The sequence below is a fragment of the Aquarana catesbeiana genome, linkage group LG04 (assembly GCF_042186555.1).
Source record: "Aquarana catesbeiana isolate 2022-GZ linkage group LG04, ASM4218655v1, whole genome shotgun sequence".
NCBI classification, from domain to species: Eukaryota; Metazoa; Chordata; class Amphibia; order Anura; family Ranidae; genus Aquarana; species Aquarana catesbeiana.
Genome location: NC_133327.1, coordinates 204,893,929 through 204,913,186, shown reverse-complemented (window position 1 = coordinate 204,913,186; position 19,258 = coordinate 204,893,929).

Genomic DNA, 19,258 nt, shown 5'->3' with positions numbered 1-19,258 from the left:
GCGGGTGGCCCCCACAGCTCTGGCAGGGACCTGGATGAAATGGAGAAGCGGGCGGCAGCTACATTGATAGACAGATGCCCCTGCCCCCCGCATGAGCGCCGGGAGAAGCGGGTGGCCCCGACAGCTCCGGCAGGCACCTGTATGAGAGATGAAGAGAGAGGTGGGCGGCGTCTGAGGTAATGTACGGACGCCCCCCCTTCCCCCCTGCACGAGCACCGGGAGAAGCAGGTGGGCAGCATCTGACCAGCTGCAGCCGAAGGAGGAAGGAGGGTGGGTGGAGGATGGACGGTCCCCCTCCCTTTCCCCGGCATAATCACCTGGAGAAGTGGGCGGGCCACACCTGACTAGCTGCAGCAGAGGGGAAGAAGGGTGGGTGGAGGATGGATGGACGGCCCCCCTCACCTCCCCTGGCATAATCGCCGGGAGAAGCAGACGGGCGGTACCCCCCATAGCGCCGTATGCAGAGAGGAGCAGGCAGCTGGCTGGACATCCCCCCCAACACCCGGAAAAGCAAGTGGGGGGGCTCCCCCCTGGAGCAAGCTGGTAAGGGGAGAAAGGAGCTGGCCAGCGAATGGCTCCCTCATGGAGCTGTATTAGATAGGGAGAGGAGTCGGCAGCGGGCGGGCGTCCAAGCACCCCCCGAGGAAACACCGGGAGAAGCAGGGACCCGTAAATGTGGGTGCCGAGGAGGGACCAGGTGGGTGGACAGGCGAACTCCCTGGTGAAGCACCGAGAGAGGCACCGCCACCATGTTGCAGCCGACCCAGAAGAGACGTGTAGGCCCCACCCCCTATTGAACCCAGAAACGCTGACAAGCCCTGGCCTGCAAGAGGAGGAGGCTTAAGTAGCCCTCTCAGCCTCCTCCCACAAATACACTTTACACTTAATTGATTTCCTTTTTGTGGGTGTCAGGCTACTACTATTGACATATTGGGGTTTATTTACTAAAGCTAGAGAGGATAAAATTAGTCACAGTTCTGCAGATAAACCAAAGAGCTTCTAACTTCAGCTCGTATAATTACTCCAGGAAGCTGATTGGTTTCTCTGCAGAATTGTGACAAATTTTGCCCTCTCTAGCTTCAGTAAATAAACCCCATTTTCTTTGCTGGATTGTAAATATAGCATGGTTTTTGCCTGCTTAGTATGTCTTTTGCTCTCTTCTAAGAAAGAGCAAATTGGCATATAGAAGATTGCAATGCTTAGAGTGAGACCATCCTATTTCCCACTTTTAACTTTCCAAAACTCCACCTGACCCCCATGAGAAAAAAATGGAATAACTCACCACATTATGTGACCTCGAATCAGCACACACAGCAGTATTTAAATCATCTGATTTCTGAGATGTCACCCTTGTCGCTATAAGAGCAAGGTAACCACCCCAAAAAGATAAAAATGGTTACTCTCCAAAACATAGGACTCCAACAGTACAGAGGTTAAAATAAATGTAAATCAGTAGATAGATATTTCAGTATGCCAAAGCTTAGATTGTCCTGGGTCAGAAGAAGCATAGTAATTCATCTACCAGCATCAGCATATGTAGAGATACTGTAGAAATACAAAGTAGAGAAAACTGCCCTGGTGCAGAAATTCTCAAATCTTACATAAGAACACTGTAACTCCTTCAGAGCTGACAGCATGTGACATCAGTGATCTGCCCCCCCCCCCCCCTTTGCATCTTATACAGTAGGATGTCCTTAGGGGCTAACAGCACTGAAGTAACAGATAAGTTAAATAAAAGAGTAAACAGAATAGTCCCATCCATCATAGTACTACTTTCCTGCACAGTATGCTGTATCAATCATTCATATTGTTTCAATAAAAAACATACAGGGATATAAACACAAAAATGTATCTGAAATGAAGACGTATACAGTATGATTCAAAACCGTAATATAGTAATATGAAGCTATACACAGTACTAGGTGTTAGAAGTGGTGCATAAAGCTAGTGTATCAAACACTACCAAGTACCAATCACTGTAAACAGCACTGTATGTAGCTCCACTATAAAGAAATGTATTATTTTACATGTGAAAAGTGCAAAAAATCCTGCAATATTATATTGTAAATTTTATACACATTAAATACAAAATAAACTATGCACTATACTACAAATGTAAATCAATTTGCAACATAACCAGAATACAATATAATATATTTTATAATACTACATATCATTTTCTGAACATTTATAACAGTTGTGTAAGAATCTTATATATGGATCCCATCCATAGTTATGTGTGATCCCATTAAAATCTTCATGTATACTAAATAATTTTTAAAGTGCATAAATACAAAGTGCAGCATAAAAGGTTCAATTATATACAAATATGTGTATAAAGACCAATACAATCAATAACTTTAAATAATAAAAAGGGTTAAAAAAAAAAGAACTCTTAATTTATTATCAGTAAAACATTGAATACATCATTCTATATTACATCATGGGGGCATATGTACACAGTTCATAAATCCACTAAGTATCACTTTTAGAAATTTCTTTCCTCTTGTTACAGTACATCTCCTTTAGTAGGGGGTTCAGGTTTTCCATTTATGCAAATGTCATCACATTTGGATCCCTATTATTATGGGTATTGAAATGGGGTAAAAAAATGTCCCTGAAAGCCCCTCCTAATGTGGTATGTACGGTATGTTCTCCCAGCCTCATGGTGCCTCCATGTGGTGCCCCAATAGTCCCGCCAACTTTCCCCAAGCCATGGACATGGAGATATACCATGTACTGAGAGTGGCATGAGACAAAAGAAACTATTGGGTATTACTCTATTGGTACAACTAGAAAGAAAGGGCTTTCTATTCCTCCATTCTGCTCTATTAACAATGCAAATTGTTAATTGCACACTCTTTACAGAGAAAGAAAGAAATCCTTTAAAATATGTACTTTTTGTTGAGTCAATATTTGTTTGCAAGTTTAGGACCTGAATAAAATACCAAAATTATCAGGTGAAACTGTAGTTAACCCCCCTAGAATAATTAATAATAAAAGCACAATCATACTGACCCTTTTCCAACTTTGGCTAGTTTACCTATGCTTCAAATGTCTGACATCCCTTGCCAGTGCAGGCATCATCTGTCTGGCTTCTTTCAGGTTCTGAAAGCCATTTTCAATAGCAGTTACGGGATGACATCATTGTTGGGCATAAGCAGGAGTGCATTCACACTGGCACACAAGCGCTGTGACAGGAAGTAAAATGAGCTGCATTTTTTAAGCTCAGTGTACAAGGTAGGTTTCTTTTATTGGAGATGAGACGTTACTTGTCTCTTCTGCAATAAAGAGCCTGCCTGATCATAGTTTTTGAAAGTGAGACTTTAGTTGCATTTTAATTGTGGTATTTAGTTTGTGGAATCAGTAAATCAGACTATATTGTATATACACATTTCATGTATTTTTGTTTTAGGAAATAATTTGTGAATTAAATAGAGTCTATGGCACCAGGCCCCTTTCGAACTACCTGCACCTATTTTAGGCAAGCATTTGCACCAGTTTCTTTAACATTACCAACCCAGGTGGCAAATTCAGGTCGTTTTAGGTACCACCTCAATAAAAACCTATTGCCAGTTCACAGAGTAGGAAGCTGCAGGTAAATAGGATCAGTTCTGAGCTGGATACATCAGTGCTAAGAATGGGATAGGTCTGTGCTGGGAATTTATCATGAATGTGACAGCTTCCCACACAAGGTTCTATTCCCAACCCCATTCACCTGTCTGCCAGGAGATTTCCCCAGCCAAAAGCTAAATTTAAACAAAGGATCTGAAATAGTGGTGATGTCATTATCCATATATGGTAATGCCTATATCTGGATAATGATTTTAGTCACTTTGTGGGCAAAGTCTGATGGGAAACTAATAGACTATTGCCTCATCAGGTCTGCAATGGTTTTGATTGACAGCAGATGACCAACAGCGGTGGATTTAATCGCAACTATTAAACTGCATATTGGCTATGTATCTGCCCACTGCCATGGGTTTTCACTCAACAGCAAAGTAGACCTGACGGAGAACTAGTCTCTCAGTTCCCCATAAGGCTCCGTCCTACTATAAAACTCCTCTGCCTTGTGCCTGTCAGAGTGATGAGTGCAGTGTTCAGGGAGGAGTTGCACTGAGAAAGGAGTGTTCAGTAGGGACACTCAGACCTTAGTACTATTCTGTCTCCCTTTTCACTGGATAACAGGTTATGCTTTCAGAAGCAATGTAACATATTTCTAGCTTATATACTATATAGATAAAGTTTGTGGACACCTGACCATAATACTTAGATGAGCTTTTTAGATACCCCATTCCAAATCATTGGCATTTTGCCACTAACCCCCCTGCACACCTTTCTTTGTGGCTATAACAGCCTCCATTCTTCTGGGAAGGCTTTACATGAGATTTTAGTGTGTTTCTGATATTGTACGACAACAGTTGGCTCTCAGAAAGGCATCATCAGCATTCACTTCTGGTATATGTGTATATATTCTGGGGGTGTCTGGTGCAGACTTCACATCTGATGTGCAGCATAGAGCAGCATAAAGGCGAGCATGGTCTGGACCAGAGCGGAGCAGACAGCACACATGGTTTGCAACATAGGAATGCTACATCAGAAGGTGAGCAGGGACTGGAGGGAGAGGACTGAGCGGCAGAGGATCAGCAGAGTTGGGGGACTGGAGCAGGAGAAATGAGCAGTTACATGTGCTCTGCAGCATGTGATATAGCGGGAGGTGAGCAGGGACCAGAGAGAGAGGAGGAACAGCAAACCAGAGGATTAGCAGAGGTAGCAAGTACTACTGAGTGAGGGATCAGCAAAGCTGCAGGTATCTACTGAACGGGGATTAGCAGAGCTGGGGGTTACTACTGAGTGGGGGATCAGCAGAGCTAGGGTTTACTACTGAGTGGAGCATCGGCATAGATGTGGGTACTACTGAACAGGGGATCTGCCGAACAAGGGTACTAATAAGCTGGGGATCTGCTGTACAAGGGTACCAATGAGCTGGGGATCTGCTGAACAGGGGTACTAATGAGCTGAGGATCTGATGACTGGGGGTACTACTGAGCTTGGGTTCTACAGGGCCCCTTTAAAACAAATAGAAAATCAGCACACACACACAGGGCATTTGCCCACCTGCAATAAAGCGGATGTAAACTCTGCATTGTTATTTTTACCTACACTTAAGCCTATAATAACCGCTGCTGGAAGGGCTTTGTTCTAAGGTGAGAATTTCTTAATGTGCTAGTATGCAATGCTGTGTCATGCAGGTTTTTTTTTTCTTTGGCTTACAACCGTTTTAAAGCTTCAAAAAAACATCATTGAAGCATCATTGAACCATCACTGAAGTATCATTGAAGCATCACAGAAGTATCATTGAAGAATCACCAAAGCATCAAAAAACACATCAAAAAAAGCACCAAAGCATAAAAAACGCATAAAAAAAACACATTGAAGCAGTAGATGCTTTAATGTGTGTTGACAAAGCAAGTGTAAATGAGCCCTTACTGTGTTTAAAAATGTATTTAAAAATATATATTGATGAGTACAGTGCGGTAATTAATTGTATCTTTTTAGATCTGCCTAGAGTTTGGGTTTAAATAACCTCAAAACAAAAATGACAAAATAGAAGGGCCTGTATGCTCCAATTACACAATCAGATGTAAAACCTTTATCCCAAAAAAGGAAAAAAATGTTTGTTGCAACTGAGTATAAAGTAAAAGCTGGAGTGTGACTTTAATTTGTTAGTCTAAATTTGCTAATATATTTAACACTAACCCCCGGAAAAAAAATAGATGAAAAAAGCCAAAGAAAACAAAACCGATGCAGCCATTACATCTAATGATTGGTAAGCGGCAATTTAATATATTTTTGATTATGGGTTTAATACAAATTTAATTAAATTAATTCTGCCCTGGTATAATTATTAGAATATAATCACTGATATCTAGCAAGCCTTACTGACATCAAGAACACATTTTACTTACTGTATAAATATACTTCTAACAGTTGTGGACTTTATTATAATTTCTTTAAAGCCAACGACTAGATTTTTTTTCTGTATTCCCACCTAGGATGTTGTAATTCATCAAAGACATAACTTTAATTAATCTCTTTTGGTTCATTGATGCTGTTCCCTTTAAAAAACTGGATTACTGAAAATAGAATGTGTTCAAATGAAAGCAATGAAAATGTACAATCTCCACAATCACATTTATTTTCATTAGGAATATGAAATGGAACCATTTGAAGATGAATTGTATATCCATGAGTACATTTAATCATAATGCACTTTTGAAAATTAAAGGCCTGTTCATCATGTATTCTGCTGGGTAGAAGAAAAAAAAAAAAAAACAACCAGGAAAACAAACAAGCAACTTTTTTTGTTGTTGTTCATAAGAAAGTTTCCCTTGAAATCCAAATTTTTTTCTTTTCATTTTTTTTCCCTTTCTCATCTACCATCTTGTCAAAAGATATATGTTGCTCTTTCGATAGAAGAATAAATCATACAAGAAAAATGAAAAGTGCTTTCAGACTCTCAAAGAATGTGTTTTGATGACCATGTATCATCATGAATTGAACAAAAGCTTGCACTCATCAGAAAGAGATCATACATTATGGAGGGTTGGAATTGTGAGCTAGACAGAGAGTAAAACTGTTAGAAGTAGATTTGGTATATCATTAAGCACAGTGAAACCATATGCCTTACTCAAAACACAAAAACTTAAAAAAAAAAGATCATCCCCAAAATTTAACATTTTTGTTTCATTGAACACCAAAGGATACATTTTTGTGCAGCATGACCTAAAATGATTTAGCTGTAAGATATTCAAGAACATACAAGTATAATAATTTGTAAGGTTTGATTTTGCTCAGCTTTTATTTGTTGACACTTACTTTGTAATTCCATGTATTCCGCTACATTACATGCACATATAATTTGTCACACTCCCTGTTTCACGATCCAGCACACAATCCAGCATCGGGTTTTTCCATCTCGGTGTGTCTGTAAGCTTCCTTCTTCCTCCAGCACTGCAGCCAATCACATATGGGGTGCTTTATTAAAAAAGCTAGTGTGCAGATTGCTCATTGTTCAAGAAATACATCCATATCCTAACAGCTAAATCCCCTGTGTTCCCAAGTGACTTGTCTAGTGTTTCTAAGTGCCTCCCAGTATTGTCTCCATGACCTCCAGTGTCCCCAGTGCCTTTACACCCTGTGCCCAGCTCACGTGTGTCTCAGTAGTAGCGTTGCCACCTCATCCCTTTAAACCCGAACACATGAATTACACAGGTTCTGAGGCTAATTTAATGAAGATAGGGCCCCAAATGAATTTAATTGCCACCTTAATCAGCCACAGAACCTGTGTAATTAATATGTGTTTGGTTTTAAAGGGTTGAGATGCAAATCCTAGTGGTCCCAGAAATTCCCATTGTTGTCAGTTTTTCCAGCCTTGTGATTCATGGGTACTCCAGCCTGTGACCCCTGTGTTTCTCAATCTGTATCCTGCTCCAGTGATCCCTGTGATTTCCTGCCTGCATCCAGTCTTCTCCCACCACCATGTCTTCCTCTGCACTTCAGTCAGTTACCTGCTTCTCTGCACCAGTGTGTTTTCCAGTGAGTTCCAGCCAGCCTCCCAATATTAACACCTGTGCACTCCCAGAATGTGTTTCTCCCTTGTGTTTCTAATAACACTTTTTTAAGGCCGAGTACAAGTACCGATACTTTTTTTTTCAAGTACTCACCGATACCGATTACCAATACTTTTTTTTAATGTCATGTGACAGTGGCACTAATATTCAGCACTGATGGGTAGCACTGATAAAGCATGGACTGTGTCCGTTTTTTATTTGTCAATTTTTTACAATTTTATCTTTATCAATTAATTTGTTTCTATCTATCTATCTATCTATCTATCTATCTATCTATCTATCTATCTATCTATCTATCTATCTATCTATCTATTACAATGCCTTCTTTTTTTTGGGGGGGGAGTGGACAGTCAGTGTTTTTTTTTTTTTTTAATATTATTTTTACAATTTTATTTTAAAATATTTATTACAATGTTTCTTTTTTTTCCTTTTTTCTATTCAACCCTGTTGGTGGGTAGTGGGGTTTTGGTGAGGCTTTGGTGAGATATCAGGGGTCTAAATAGACCCCTGACATCTCGCCTTTGAGACATGGAAGGGAACTGAGGATAGAGATTCCCCAGTCACTTTCTCAGCAGCCTCATCTGCACTAAAGATGAATGGACAGGAGACAGCAATGCCTCTCCATTCATAAACTGAAGCATCGTAAACACATCATATTCTCAGTCCCTTTCCATGTCTCAAAGGGGAGATGTCAGGGGTCTGTTTAGACCCCTAGCATCTCACCAAAGCCCACCTACCCACCAAAAGGGTTGAATAAAAAAAAGAAGAAACATTGCAATAAATACAACATTGTAATAAATAAATATGAGCAACTGAGCGTTTACGATGCTCAGTTATGAATGGACAGAGTCAGTGATCACTGGCTCTAAATGATAGATTTATTGGCTCTTTCCTCCGCTCTCCATCCTGAAAGATCTGGGACGGGGGCCAGAGGAGAATGGGGGGGACTGGAGGAGCACATAGGGAGGGAATGGAGGAGGATGGTGCGGGGGACCAGAGGAGCACACAGAGAGGGAACGGAGGAGGATGGGGGGGCCGGAGGTGCCCACAGAGGAGCACAGAGGAGACACAGAGGGGAGCCAGAGGAGGATACAGGGGACATTCAGAAACGATCAGTGTGGCAGCAGGGGAAGTTATAATTAGTGATGAGCCGAACACCGCCCGGTTCGGTTCTCACCAGAACCTGCGAACAGACCGAACATTTGCGCAAACTTTAGAACCCCATTGAAGTCTATGGGACTCGAATGTTCAAAATCAAAAGTGCTCATTTTAAAGGCTAATTTGCATGGTATTGTCCTAAAAAGGGTTTGGGGACCTGGGTCCTGCCCCAGGGGACATGTATCAATGCAAAAAAAGTTTTAAAAACGTCCGTTTTTCGGAAGCAGTGATTTTAATGGTGCTTAAAGTGAAAAAAAATAAAGTGAAATATTCCTTTAAATATGGTACCCAGGGGGGGTGTCTATAGTATGCCTGTAAAGTGGCACGTGTTTCTCGTGCTTAGAACAGTCCCTGCACAAAATGACATTTTTAAAGGAATAAAAAAGTCATTTAAAACTGCTTGCGGCTTTAATGTAATGTCGGGTCCCGGCAATATGGATGAAAATCAGTGAGACAAACGGCAAGGGTACCCCCCTCCCCCAGTCCATTACCAGGCCCTTTGGGTCTTGTATGGATATTAAGGGGAACCCCGCACCCAAATTAAAAAGGGAAAGGCGTGGGGCCCCCAGACCCTATATACTCTGAACAGCAGTATACAGGTGGTGCAAACAAGACAGGGACTGTAGGTTTGTTGTTAAGTAGAATCTGTTTGTAATTTTGAACTGGTACATTTTTAAAGTGTAGTTCCATCCAAAAAATCTATTTTAAGCTTTTTGGAAAACAGGGAAGGGTTATCACCCCTGTGACATTTGTTGTGCTGTCTGTGCACCTCTTCAGAAGATTTCACCTCACTTTCTGTCCCAATGACAAATGTTTTTGACAATTTGGGGTTTTTAGTGAAACAATTATTGTTGATAAAGAATCAGTGGAGAGGAGACATGTTTTTCCCATATTAACTCTTACAGGAGAGAATTTCCCTTCCTAGGGGTAGGTTTCATCTCACTTCCTGTTGTCTCCTTCCGTTTGCAAGTAGGAGTCGTTTGTAAGTTGGATGTTTGAAAGTAGGGGCCTGCCCTTTATACTCTGCAGAAATTGGGGCCTTAGGTGTTGGTGTTGCCACAACACTGTAAGCCCTTACAGTTACTCTTGGTGGGCGCAGGAATGAGCCCTGCTGTGAAATATTAGATCAAGAATTGTAATTACATGCACCTGTTGAACAGGGTCAGAAAAAATGGGCCTTTGGTGGTTATAGTGGTGCTGGTGCCACAACACTGTACATCCTCACAGTTACTCTTGGTGGGTACAGAAACGGGCCCTGCTGTGAAATATTAGTTCAAAAATTGTAATTACATGCACCTGTTGAAAAGGGGCAGAAAATTGGGCCTTTGGTGGTGGTGGTGGTGTTGCCACAACACTGTAAGTCCTCACAGTTACTCTTGGTGGGTGCTAGAATGGACTCTGCTGTGAAATATTAGATCAAGAATTGTAATTACATGCACCTGTTGAACAGGGGCAGAAAAATTGGGCCTTAGGCACCGGTGCCACAATACTGCAACCCCTCACAGATATTCTAGTTGGAGCGCAGGAACGAGCCCTGCTGCAAAGTATTGCATAAAAAATTGTAATTACACTCCCATATTAAACAGGGGCTGAAAAATTGGGCCTTAGGCACTGGAGCCACAACACTGCAACCTCTCAAATACTCTGGTTGAGCGCAGCAACAAACCCTCCTTGCAAAATATTGCATCAAAAATTGTAATTACACGCCTGTAAAACAGGGGCTGAAAAATTGGGCCTTAGCCACTGGTGGCAGCGTCCAGAACCAAAATATTCTTAAAACCTATCAGCATGATCATTGAGGAGGAAGAGGATAGTCACTCAGCATAACAGAATAGTCACTCAGCATCAGCATAGGCAGTCTTGAAGGGATCTGACATTTCAAAAAAAATTATTCGGTTACATCAGCATCAGGTGCTTGGTAGCTGGTGGTGATCCAAGACTGATTCATTTTTATGAAGGTCAGTCGTTTGACCGAGTCGATGGACATGTGCACCCTGTGATCGGTTACAACGCCTCCAGCAGCACTGAATGTGCATTCCGAAAGAACGCTGGATGCAGGACAGGCCAGTAGCTCAATTGCATACTGTGCAAGCTCTGGCCAGTGATCCATCCTCAAGACCCAGTAACCCAGAGGATTTTCGGTGGGAAAGGTGTCTAAGTCAAACCTTGCCCCTAGGTATTCCTGCACCATGTAAAACAGACGCTGGCGATGGTTGCTGGAACTGATCATACCTTGGGGCTGCAGACTAAAAAATTGTCTGAATGCATTGGTCAGATGGCCACCCTCTCCACCGCTCCTTCTTTGACTGACCGAAGCGTCAGCAACACGTTGTTCAGGAACAGGAGATTGTAACCTCCCAGTCCCTGGGAACACGTTGCACAGACCTTTCTGCAAGGCCTCCCGAAGATGTTTCATCCTCTGCTCCCTCTACGATGGCAAGATAAGGTCCGCAACCTTACCCTTGTAACGTGGATCAAGGAGGGTTGCCAGCCAGTAACGATCCCTCTCCTTGATACCATGAATACGAGGATCCTTCCACAGGCTTGGCAAGATCAGAGAGGCATGCAGCGTAGATTTGCTGAGGCATTTGGTCCAGAGTCCTCTGGGTCACTAAGGACGACATGATCTGCAGCCACCTCCTCCCAGCCACATCTAAGTCCATGGGTTTCTTGGGACTGTAAATGATCCCTTGAAGACTGCTGCTGATGCTGAGTGCCAGGCTCCACCTCCATGCGGACACAATCCTCCTCCTCCTCCTCTTCCTGTGTGATCGGTGGGCACGCAGGAACACTGTCTGGATAAAGGGGGCCTTGAGAGGTAAGGAAGTCCTCCTCTTCCTGCCTCTGTTCTGCCTGAAGTGCCCTGTCCATTTTTCCACGCAGCGTGTGCTCCAACAGGTGGACAAGTGGGACAGTGTCACTGATGCATGCACGGTAACTGCTCACCATCCTCGTGGCCTCCTCAAATGGTGACAGAACAGTGCATGCATCCCTGATCATGGCCCACTGGTGTGGGGAAAAAAAAAACAAGCTCCCCTGACCCTGTCCTGGTGCCATAATCGCATAGGTACTCATTGATGGCCCTCTGCTACATGTGCAGCCGCTGCAGCATGGCCAACGTTGAGTTACACCTGGTGGGCATGTCACAGATTAGGCGGTTCTTGGGCAGGTTAAATTCCTTTTGGAGGTCAGCCAGCTGAGCACTGGCATTATATGACCGGCGAAAATGCACACATACTTTCCTGGCCTACCTCAGGACACCCTGTAAGCCCCGGTACCTGCCCAAGAACCGCTGCACCACCAAGTTAAGGACGTGAGCCAAACAGGGCACATGGGTCAGTTGTCCCTGTCGGAGGGCGGAGAGGTGCCATTGTCGCAAACCACCATTCCTGGCTGAAGCTGGCGTGGCGTCAACCACCTCTGAGCCTGCCCCTGCAGAGCTGACAGAATCTCTGTGGCTCCTGTCCCCCAAACACACCAGCTCAAGCACCGCATGGCATCTTTTGGCCTGCGTACTTGCATAGCCCCTTGAACGCCTATGGAGCACCGCTGGTTACGAGGACAAGTTACAGGAAGAGGCCATGGAGGAAGAAGAAGAGGAGGGGTGGAGGAGAGAGGTGTGTCAGAATCACCAGTAGTACCATTTTGGAGGCTTGGTGGCGGAACAACCTCCAACACTACTGCACTTTGTCCTGCATCCTTTCCAGCTGCCAGCAGAGTCACCCAATGCGCCGTGAAACTTAGGTAACGTCCCTGTCCATGCCTGCTGGACCATGAGTCAGCGGTAATATGCACCTTAACGTTGCCGGTAGAGAGCTGGAATCTCCTGTGAGAAAAAGTGGCATTTAGGAACCTGCCATTGAGGAACCGCACATTCCGCAAACTCACAGAAGGGAGCAGAGTCTACCAACTGAAAAGGCAGCAGTTGAAGTGCTAGCAATTTTGCCAAGCTAGAATTCAACTGCTGGGCATGTGGATGGCTGGGAGCGAACTTCTTTCGGCGGTGCAGCAGCTTGGGCAGGGAAATTTGCCTGGTACAATCTGACGTCAGTGTACTGACAGCAGATTGCCCACAAGTACTTGGCTGTGACACCTAATTCTACACCTTAATTTCTCTCAGTGCAGGTCTCAGAGAGGACTGAAGGTATAGTGGGGTTGGAGATCCCAGCTGATGAGGAGAAAGGAGAGGTCCTCTTTGTTCTTTGGTGTGGGTGTTTTAGGTATGCTTGCCAACGAACTGCATGGCAAGTCAACATATGTCTGGTCAAGCATGTGGTGCCCAAGCGGGTGATGTTTTGGCCACGCGAGATACGCTTGAGATATATGTTGCAAATAGCAGCAGTGGGATCTGATGCACTCTTCTCAAAAAAGGCCCACACCAAAGAACTTTTGGAATAACGCACAGAGACAGCGGTGCCCTGCACATGCGGAGCTCTGCGGTGTGATGCAGTCAGTGTGCTGCCCTTAAGCTGGCCCGTGGAGTGCATCCTGCCTCGTTGGTGATGTGCCTCCTCCTTCTCTCTCCTATCAGGCAACCACGTGGAGTCTGGGACCTCATCATCCCTTCCCTCCTCATCACTGGAGCAAAGCTGGCAGTATGCTGCAGCTGGGGGAACATGACTGCCAGATTGCTGTCCTTCTTGGGCACCCCCTGTGTCTGGGCTCACATTACTGCCTTCCTCTAGCTGAGTACCATCATCGGAGCCTTCAAAACGCTTGGCATCCTCCTGGAGCATGTACCCAACACTGTGGTCAAACAGTTTGGGGGACTCCTCAGGAAGACATGGTGGGGCTAGGGAACGAGTGACTGATGCCATTGAGCCAAGGGAAGAAGCCGCATTGGCAGCTGCTTTTCCAGACAATGTACCCTGAGCCTGGGTGAGAGAGGATGAGGAGGATAAGGACGGCTTGGTCATCCACTCTACCAAGTCTTCCGCATGTTGCTGCTCAACGCAGCCAGCTGCCGAAAAAAAGGACAAGCGTGTCCCACGGCCACGTGCTGATGAGGATGCACCGTGTCCATGACCAGTAGACATGTGCACACTGCAATATTTCATTTCAGAATTTCGTTTTCGTCCGAAAAATAAATTTATTTAGTTACTCCTGAAATTCGTTTTTATTCATTTAGTTTTTCGTTAAAAATTGCATTCCTCCGAAAATCCAAATTAAGGTTGAATCTGTCATTGAAGGCTTATGGTGTCTGTCGAATGTTCAAAGAAGATTCGACGGAGCAGCTAAACTGTACGAATCTTCTTAGAACTTTCAACAGACACCATAAGCCAAAGTACGTGTGTACTTAGTTCTAGCTATTTTACTGCTCCTCCTCTTTGGTTACAATCAGCCAATAACATTCATCATCATCATTATTTTTATTTATCTTTTCTCCCCTACGTTGAATCTTTTCTCTCTATGTAGAATAATCTTGGACTAATATAATTAAAGGTTAGGCAAATTCAACCACAGGTTTGATGGACGCAGATTGTTATTGTCATCATGTCGAATCTCCTATCTATATCGAACTGTTGTAGCAACGAAAATAAAAATAAAGTATTTGTTTGTCGGATCTTTCGTTTTTCGGATTCTGCACTTTCGTTATCGTTTGTTAAAACGATAACGAAAATACCTGAAATTCGGATGAAAATGCATTTGGACAAAAACAAATGCACATGTCTAACGACCAGCACTGTTGCCTCTAGACACAGAGCCTGCTTGCCCTCTTTTATTGGCTTGTGACTGTCTGCCTCTCCTTGTTGGCCTTCCAGACATACTAATGGTCTGCACTGCAGTGAGATGTAGCTGCACAAAACTGGGAGTATATATACTCTGATTATACAGCAGCTAGCAGAATGCCTGCCTGTGGTATTAATAGGATCAGAAGAAACACACCAGCACTTGTCTTCAGGTAGCTATAGGTGCAACTGTGCAGGGTACACAGTACACTAATTGTAAAGACTTCAAGAGCCTGCCTGTGCTATTAATAGGATCAGAAGAAGAACACAAGCACTTATCCTCAGGTAGCTATACTCTAGGTGCAACTGTGCAGGGTACACAGTACACTAACTGTAAATACTTCAAGAACCTGCCTGTGCTATTAATAGGATCAGAGGAACACAAACACTTGTCTTCAGGTAGCTATACTGTAGGTGCAACTGTGCAGGGTACACAGTGCACTAACTGTAAATACTTCAAGAGCCTGCCTGTGCTATTAATAGGTTTAGAAGAAGCACACAAGCACTTGTCTTCAGGTATCTATAGGTGCAACTGTGCAGAGTACACAGTACACTAACTGTAAATACTGTAAAAACGCCTGCCTGTCAGTATATTAGGAAGAGAATAACAGGAATGGATCTAGCTAAACTGAATACAGTATATATATATATATATATATATATATATATATATATATACACACATACACACACACACACACACACACACAATACACTGTAAGTGCAGCTAACTGACTCGACCTGCCTACTCTAACTTAAATCAAATGACAGTTTCTCTCTGTATCTATCTCTCTCTGCTGCCACAACACACTACACAAGGCCTCCACGCAGGCGGCCTTATATAGTGTGGGGCGTGTACTAAACCCCCTGAGCCACCCTGGCTTTGGTCAATTACAACTCTCTGTACACACGGAGCTGTGATTGGCCAAGTATGTGGGTCATAGTGCATGCTTGGCCAATCATCAGCCAGCAATGCACTGCGATGCCGCAGTGAATTATGGGCCGTGACGCGCCACTTGAATTTGGCGTGAACGGCCCATATCATTCACAATTCGATGAACGGAACATGGGTTTGACTCGAACTCGAAGCTCATTCCTAGTTATAATCACAGATCTCCCTATGTGGCTTCTGATAAAGCAGCTGAAAACCACAGAGGGGAGAGGAGGAGAAGCGGCTGTCAGTTACTTTATTGATAACCCCACAGGGAGATCGGTAATTACAACTTCCCCCGCTGCCACACCAATCATCCCTGAGTGTCCAGGTATCAGACTAAGCATCGGGAGCATTTGCAGGAGTACAAGTACTCCTGCAAATGCTCAGTATCTGCACCGATATCGATACCAGTATCGGGAGAACCCTAGTTTTTATGTGTCCCCATACACTACTACTGTATTACCTACTGCCTTGTGTATCCAGCACCCCAATACTGCAAAGGACTTTCACCTGCTTTCAGTAGCTACTTGCTTGGGTTAGCCAGAAGACCAAACCTGAGAATTATTGCAGCACTATATTTTGGCCCTCCTTAGGACTCACACCATGGCAGGCAAGCAGAGTTCTCTGTGCTGACTGTCTTTGCATCCACACTCCCTCAGAAACGTATTTTTAAGAAACCAAGTCTGTAGCATTAGAAATAGCATCCACTGTTCAAAAGAAAAAAGGATGATATTTATTCATCCTGAATATTTATATATTTTACTATGTGAAACACATGTAGGTCACGTAAAAAATGAAGAAAAAATAAGCAAGTTTACTTTTTACAGACTAATATAAAATTTATGAATTTATCAGTCTCATAATTAACTTCATTGGAGACTCTTCTGGATTGCTTATGTTTGGGAAAAATACAAACCATCCTCTTTATGAATGTCAAGCATCAGATTTGACCTGTGCCTTTCTTTGATAGGTTTGCAAAATGAGGGGATGAAGAAATTCTGTAAAGCATGGGAACCTAAGATTAAGTTCTTTTTCCTCACTCCCTTTAAATTCCCTTACTCTGTGAATGCTGTTCCTTTATGGCTGCTTACATCAGCCCCTCTGTCAATCTGACAAAAAGAAGACTCATGTGATTGGACATGAAATTGCCATCATCCCTTGTGATCTGAACAATAAAAAACCTCTATTAGGGGATTTTTAAGGCAATGAAAAAAGTTTTTTTTAGAAAAAATTAATTTATTATAGAAATTCCAAACATGTGACATAAGACTTTTTTTTAAAACATTGTATATTGAAAATAGTATAAAGTGATACTTTAATCCAACTCGTTTCAATGGGTAATGGTTATTAGAATCTTCATCAGGGATATTGTATCACTATCTATAAGAGTCAAAGAATACAACAACATTTAGAAATTAAGCAATGACAATCATATCTGATACACTTAGGCATCCAAGGAATGATAACTCACTTTTCAATATAAAATTGGTCAATTAGCAGATGCATTCCCCATGGTGTCACCAAGGAAGGTCCAAAAGCCCACATAGTTATACCGCCATTTCCTACAGGAAGGCTGGATATACAAAAGATCCAAAATATGGCGCTTTAAAAGACCTATAGTCTGGGTGTTCTAAGAGGCAAAAAAATAATAGTCAGAGCGGAGTTTTGTAATCCTTATTTACCAAGCCTTAGTTGGCAAAGAGTACTTACTTGGCAAAAAAGCCGAAATCGGGTCCAGTTAACGCTGCAGAGTTTCATATGCCAGAACGCTCCGGAGGTGGTTGAGTTCCTTCAGCTGACATGCTGAGGAGAGGAATGGCACCATTCGTCTTCCTCGGAGTTCTTATGTGTTCCGTGGGTCGTTGTGATGCTCCACCTCTTCCTGATGACGCGGCATGCCATTAGTACCAAGTCACGCAGTCATGACGACGTGGCACGTCCAGCCGCGACCATCATGGCCAGCAGGTAAACAATGCGCCATCAGTGACGCTGGTATGGTCATGATGACGCGGTGCGCCCAGCTGTAACTGTAGCAGTACAGATGCGATGCACATCTAGGAGCTCCTCCCACCCCCCGAATGTAAACATCCGGGACATAGGGGGAATGGTCACGTTGGATGGACTGGTAAAAACAATGGAGCACACAAGGAATCCCATGAAATTATGTTGCAAAGAATTGCAACATAATGGGGCCAGAATTCCCTGCCGTCTGGACAACAATATCCACGGCACAAAGAAAAAGGGCCCTAAGGACTAAAACCGCCAACACTGTTTACCTCAGGGGTGGAAATTCCACTCCCAAGAGGAAAATATTGAGCCCCACAGGACCCGAAGGCCATAGGGGGCCTTTGTGCTGGGTAGGTTCTGGTGGAACTTTGGGGCATATAGGATCCATATCCTCATTCCCTAATTTAAGGGAGTGAGGACTGTTTTTCTTGCTGTACATATCAGATCAAAAATACCACATATATAACGTGTAAACATCCTTTCTAATGGACCATCCTGATCCCGTTTTTGGATGTCCAAATAATAGAAAGGAGGGTTACATTTGAACCTATATATAAATATATTACAATCCATAAGAAACCCTATATAATGTGTGCATCTCCTTCATATTGAACTCTCTCCTAGAATCCAAAATAAAACAGAGTTCCCAAGTGGGCAAAGGGGAGGAAGAAAAAAGGAAAAAGTCTCAGCGCAAATGACTAAGTACTAAAAAGAGTTGGAGGGGGTTAATAGAACTGCTGCCTCTACTAATTACTACCACTAGGTGGAGCAATGTCACATGATAAGAAAACAAAGTAGATATGGCGCTGTTCTACTGCTAACACATAGTGGTGTACAATATATAAGGTGCTTCCTTTGGGAAAATCCTAAAGACTAGGAAGATATTGCACCGTGTGGATTATAAGTGTTGCCAATGTGTATCAATTATTATATTATTATTATTATACAGGATTTATATAGCGCCAACAGTTTAGGCAGCGCTTTACAACATTAGGGAGGACAGTACAAGTACAATACAATTCAATACAGGAGGAATCAGAGGGCCCTGCTCGTTAGGGCTTACAATCTTGTGTAATATCAAATAAAACCAAACCAAAAATTGCTTGTACAGCGTGGTCTTACTAAAATCAAACAAAGTGTGTGGTCCTTAGTGTAGAAAGTCAATATGTGATACCCGTTTAGGAGAAAATAAAACACTAAAAAACTAAAAAAACTATTGTGCGTATTGAAACAATCTAAGGTGCAATTGCAAATAGTATGCTTGTATATGATACCAGTTAGGATAAAATTAAACCACTAAAACTCTGAATAAAATTGTTGTGCATACTGAAACAATCTAAGCTGCAATTACAATTAATATGAATCTTTCTGAAGTGCTATTATTATTGTTTTTAAAAGCACAACAAGCAGATTTTTCTATGTCTGCATTGCAAATGAAACTAATAAAAATTCATCGAAAAAACACCAAATTACTAAATAATAAATTAAAATAGATTTTGAATTATAAAGTGCTCTTGTGCCCGTGAAGAAAATCCTCTTTCTAGTCTGATGGACTTTTCAGTGAGTGAACACACCGTGCATGTCTTAGTTCATGTTCCTATTACGGCTGCACTCACCAGATTCTTCTCCCCCTCCTGGGGTTAAAAGCATCCACAGTATGTGCCACTGTGTAGAAATATAGGAAGAAGACCGTCCTTAGCACTGGCTATGAGGAGATTCCATTATATGTTGTACGTCATGGAAGAGAGAGGGAGCCCAAATAGTTTAATACTGTATCAAACTAATTTATTAACAAA